General features: G+C 38.7%; 1 long non-coding RNA gene across 1 annotated transcript; it reads right to left on the bottom strand.

The window, feature by feature from the left end:
• Positions 1-4,382: 4,382 nt before the first annotated feature.
• Positions 4,383-4,776, bottom strand: LOC120568880. The gene is made up of 2 exons (XR_005640800.1): positions 4,697-4,776; positions 4,383-4,529 (listed from the first exon to the last, which is right to left on the bottom strand). It is a non-coding gene; the product is annotated as an uncharacterized LOC120568880 (long non-coding RNA).
• Between the last annotated feature and the right edge of the window lie 529 nt (positions 4,777-5,305).

Consider the following 5,305-nt stretch of genomic DNA (forward strand, 5'->3'; position numbering starts at 1 on the left):
AGAAGCCATTATCTAGTTTAGTATGGTCAGGTAGCAAGAATTCAAAAGTAATTAAAAAATGATCTGATAATACCAAATTCTGCGGAAATATTCTTAAGTCCTCAATTTCAATACCATATGCCAGCACAAGGTCGAGGGTGTGGTTAAAACAGGTCGGTCTTGTGCACAGTCTGACTGAAACCGATTGAATCCAGTAATGTGTTGAAAGCAGTAGTAAGGCTATTGCTGTCAACGTCCACATGGATATTAAAATCACCTACAATAAGTACTTTGTCTGATTTAAGGACTACACATGATAAAAACTCTGAGAATTCAGATAAAAATTCAGAATACGGACCTGGAGCTCGGTAGACAACAACAAATATAATTGGCTGTTCTGATTTCCGTGTTGGATGTTGAAGATTAAGAACAAGACTTTCAAAAGAGTTATAATTCAGTTTGGGTTTAGGGTTAATTAACAGGCTTGAATCAAATATGGCTGCAACTCCCCTCCTCGGCCAGCCTCTAGGAATTTGAGTATTAATATGACTGGGAGGAGTCGCTTCATTTAGACTAACATATTCTTCATGGCCCAGCCATGTTTCAGTAAGACAGAATAGATCAATTTGATTATCAGATATCAATTCATTTACTAGTACTGCTTTAGAAGACAGAGATCTGATATTTAGTAATCCACATCTAATTTTCGTCTCCTTTTCTATCATTGCAGTGGTAGTTTTAATTCCAATTAGGTTGTTAAGTATTGCCCCTCTATTCACCACTTTGTGTGGTCTGTTGTTGATTATAATTGGTAATAATAGTACTAGTACTACATGTTACTGGAATAGTACTAGTACTACACGTTACTGGAATAACACTAGTACTACATGTTATCCTGCAGAAAACATTTTCAGATTCATCCACTTGTATAGTGCTATCAGGATCAATGCCTGGGGGACATGAATCTGTGATATTTTCAACATAATGTCAATACTTGCCTTTCAGTGTGGTCGTTATGTTGTCAGATAGCATCCTATATTAATGGCACTTTCACGGCTTCACTGAAGCTACAGGACGAGGACTGCTTCTCTGTCCTAGGTTCACTGATGCTACAAGATGGCTCCTCTGTCCTAGGTTCACTGAAGCTACAAGATGGCTCCTCTGTCCTGTTAAAGTATTTACTGCTAGCTCACTCTGAGTGATTTTGTATTAATGCAGAGCACCATACTGGTGTCTCTGTGTCTGTCAATTAAACCTGTGGATGGTATGAGATGAAAAAAATGTCCAGGCAGATGGCAGGGTCTCTGCCGATACAGACACCACACACTTCTAGTGGATGATTTAGTGATGACTCAGAGGGATTACTTTTGTATCAGTCTATACATTGTTTTTTAAAGACTAGACTGGATATTTATTTTTATTTATATATTTTTACTTTTTAAATATATGTACAAAGAAGAAGGGACTAACAATTGGGACTTTTAGAGGACAAAAGTAATTTCTCTAATACTTACAGTATAAGTAATATTACTTACTTGTATATTGACACCAAAGTCATATTCAGTCAAACATTTCTGACAAAACTACCTATGTTGTACATATGTATTGTTATGTTCCACTGAAACCTGTATGGTTTAAAAGAGTAAGAAAAAATGTTTCACAACAATTAGTGCACAAACATACCATGGACACTTGGCAATGTGATTTCTCATTTGATTTAACAGGAAATCCTTGTCACAAGTTAAGCATCTGGTCAGCGGCCCTTGGTGTTGCAAGGATGTTGGGATCTACATAAAACAATGACATCAAAGATTATTAATCACTGAAGCGTTTTGTCCTGATGGCAGCAATTTTTTTTTTTAGGTTTTGCAATGAAAGTGCATTTCTGCTATGCAAAGTTTTTCTTCTGGTAGCTGACAGTTGAATGATGCTCAACCTAAAATCTCACCCTACATGCTTCAGCCCTCCCTTCATCCAGAGCAAGGGCCAGGCCAAGTACAATACCTTGGGCCTACATTGTTACCTCTGCAGGTATTCCGTATCACATCAATCAACCAAAGCATCTAAGCTGAAAATGTTTTTTTCAAGTTTTAGGTTGGGATGAAATGCTTTGAAAAGTTCTTATAAAAGTAATGCCAGCATTTGTGCGACCAATGAGTATTTGGTGGGACAGGAGCGGATTGAACAACAAATCGACCAACTGACCAGAGAACATCAGCCCTAAATCTAATGACATACTTACACATTCCAAAACAATACTTTATTGCAATGGCCTGATGTAAATCATGGCATGTCCAATGCCAGTTGCAGGGTTGGAGAGGTACCGGACAGTGTATCCTTCATCTGGGTTTGGGATTGAGGTTAAATCTCTGCTCCGTGTTGTCCCAGAAATCCTGAGCAGTTGAAACCCCCGTTTCTTTCAACTGCGGAAAGACTTCCTCAATTTTGTCGTGGAAACTTTTATGATCTTCCTCTCTTACTACATACCACAGACATAATAGAAAAGGGGGAAGAGAAGAAAATAGCTATTATTTTAACATTCATATGCATAAATTCTCAAAACAATGTTAAAAGGTACTGTTTTTTTCAACCCTATTTCCCTATGTTTTTGTGTGTAAGTGACTGATGGGAACAACAATCTTTGACATTGGTCCAGTATTAAGAGAGATCGCTGCAGTCGGCAGCGGCAAAACAAGCTACAATGTAAGTTAATAGGTTAATTGTCCAGCTTGTATTTACCTTCACAAAAGTGCTTGTTTTGCCACTGACAGACTCAGATTAATATTCTCAGTGTCTGACAACATTATGGAAAGGATCCCTACAGAGATAGACCTTTAAAAACTGTTTTAGAACATTCTGTTTAACCAGAAACAGCTCTGAAGTCGCTAGCGCTAAATCCACCAGACATCATTTAAAAAAGCAATACTTTTAGTGTGTATAGAGCAAACATATTTTCACATGTAAATCATTAACCTGTGTAATTAAAAATCAAAACTACAGTTGTGATGGATGGAAAATCGGAAAGACGACCCAAAACGGCTTTTAATAGTTTTATTTTGTTTCTGTCGACTTTGAATGAAGTGTATTTTATGATGCTAAAATTACTGTTTATTTACATGGAGTCTGGTGGGTTTAGCGAAAGCAATTTCGCAGACGTATTTGCGTTTAAAAAAAGGATCTTACTCTTTAACAGAAAGGTCGACCTCCTTAGAAATCCTTTCCATAATGTTGTCAGACACTTAGAATATTAATCTGAGACTGTCAGCGACAAAACAAGCACTTTTGTGAAAGTAAATACAAGCTGGACCAATGTCAAAAATTGTTGTTCCCATCAGTCACTTAGACACAAACACATAGGAACATAGGGTCCAGGTTGAAAACAAATGGTAGTTACCCTTTAAGTCCCTGATACAACCCACACACACACACACACACACACACACACACACACACACACACACACACACACACACACACACACACACACATCAGTTAATCATAATATTACCTTGAAATGTGATCCGTTTCTCTCCAAGTCCAGCAGCTGTTAATTCCAATTTGGCATTTTTTGCTGGAACTTGGTCCCCCATGTGGTCACTCAGGCAAAAGAAAGTGTGTGTATACGTCGTCCGACACAAACATTTAGCTGGAGGTGCCATTGTTGTTGTAGGTCTTGCTGGCCTAGCACTGTAGGGAGCGAAAAGTCTTGCCACTTCAGCTTTAAAATGTGAAAAAGAAAACATAGGATTAAAGAGACAGTCTTTACTTAATACTTTTAGCTGCCTATTTAACATTAGCTGATGATACTTGCAAACCTTTATTCAAGTAAGGTTTTAAATGCTTAACTTTTGGAGAATTATCACAGTGTAGAATTAGCACTTTTACTTCAGTAATGTTGCAGGATCTGAATAGCTACTTCTTTCACCACTGCTAGAAAGTTACGTTAATTTCGTGTAACGTTAACGTGGAACGTTAGTTTATCTTTGGTTGTGAGATCAGCGTTTGCAACCCATACTGTAACAATGTTATACAACACATGGCATCTGGGCTTGTGAGATCCATTTCTGTTGCTGCAATCTTGCTCAGGAGTTCTGACCCAATAGTCTATAAAGACGCATAGAAAATACCACCCAAAGTTACTTGATTTAAACAGGCCGAATAGCCGCAACTGAGCTCGCTGAAAGTGTCTGGGATATCGTTAATATTACTGGGACAATCCATAGCGCAAGCTAATAGGATAACGTTATATGAAATTACTTTACTGTTTTTTCCGAAAGTACCACTTTCACCTGTGCATATTGGAATGATAAAGTATGTAATGTGTGGGTGAATGGCCAAAGTGGGGATGAGCCCACTTATCAGCAGTTCAGGAGAGTGATGGCAGAGGGAAAGAAGCTGTTATGTGTCTGCAGGGATTTGTAGCGTCCGCCAGAGGGGAGGAGGCAGGAGGATGGCAGCAGTGTAGAAGATGGCCAACAGCTCTTGCTTCCGCAAAAAATAAAACATAATAGAGCTCCATGGTTTTGAAGGCTCAGTCCTTCTCAGCTGACCTAAAAAGAAAGAAACAAAAGTTTGATATGTCATACTAAGAATAAACACATTAACAAAAGCAAGACAAATTGCTTGACTAACAACCCTGTTTTTATTCTGATCACAAATATTGATAGTTTTTGATTATTATGATTATTATTAACCTCACAGAAGAATTTCAATTTACCGTCTGTGTGGGGAAAACTTCAGCACCAATCAAGTCCTCCACGTCTGCTGCAGTCAGCGCGGGAAGTTTTTTCTGGGAGATCGCTAGAGTAGAAGTCAAAATGAAGCAACGTTACAAGTCAAATTAAAACCTCTTATTAGCCAAGCTAAGCATAATACTGATGTGAACAATAAAGTAACATCTGTCTGTTATAACCCTGCAGATCGTCAGGTCCTGGAAAGCCTTCTTTCCCTTTCTGCCCCGCAGGATATACAGTTTCAGAACATCATTGGTTGCCACTCGCCGTAGCATGCGACGGATGGCAGTACCTCCGGTCAAACCTCCGGGCTTGTCAGGAAAAGTTGCTGTATAACGTATAGAAACACAAATTATACACGTGGAACAAAGTGGAGAGCTTGTACAATCTCATTTTGTAAGAGAAGTCAGTTCTGTTATAATTTAAGTTATGCAAAAGCCACTCTACCTTCAACTGGGTCCCAAGATGATGGCCGAGGCCGAGCTTGCGTTAGAATACATCCATCCAGCTCTGGGCGACCGGCTGGTTTCCTGTGTGGTGTTGACTCATCTAAAAAGAAAGTAGATATGACTATTGGTCAGTTCATTTATGGT

Source organism: Perca fluviatilis, chromosome 11 (assembly GCF_010015445.1).
Source record: "Perca fluviatilis chromosome 11, GENO_Pfluv_1.0, whole genome shotgun sequence".
Lineage (NCBI taxonomy): Eukaryota > Metazoa > Chordata > Actinopteri > Perciformes > Percidae > Perca > Perca fluviatilis.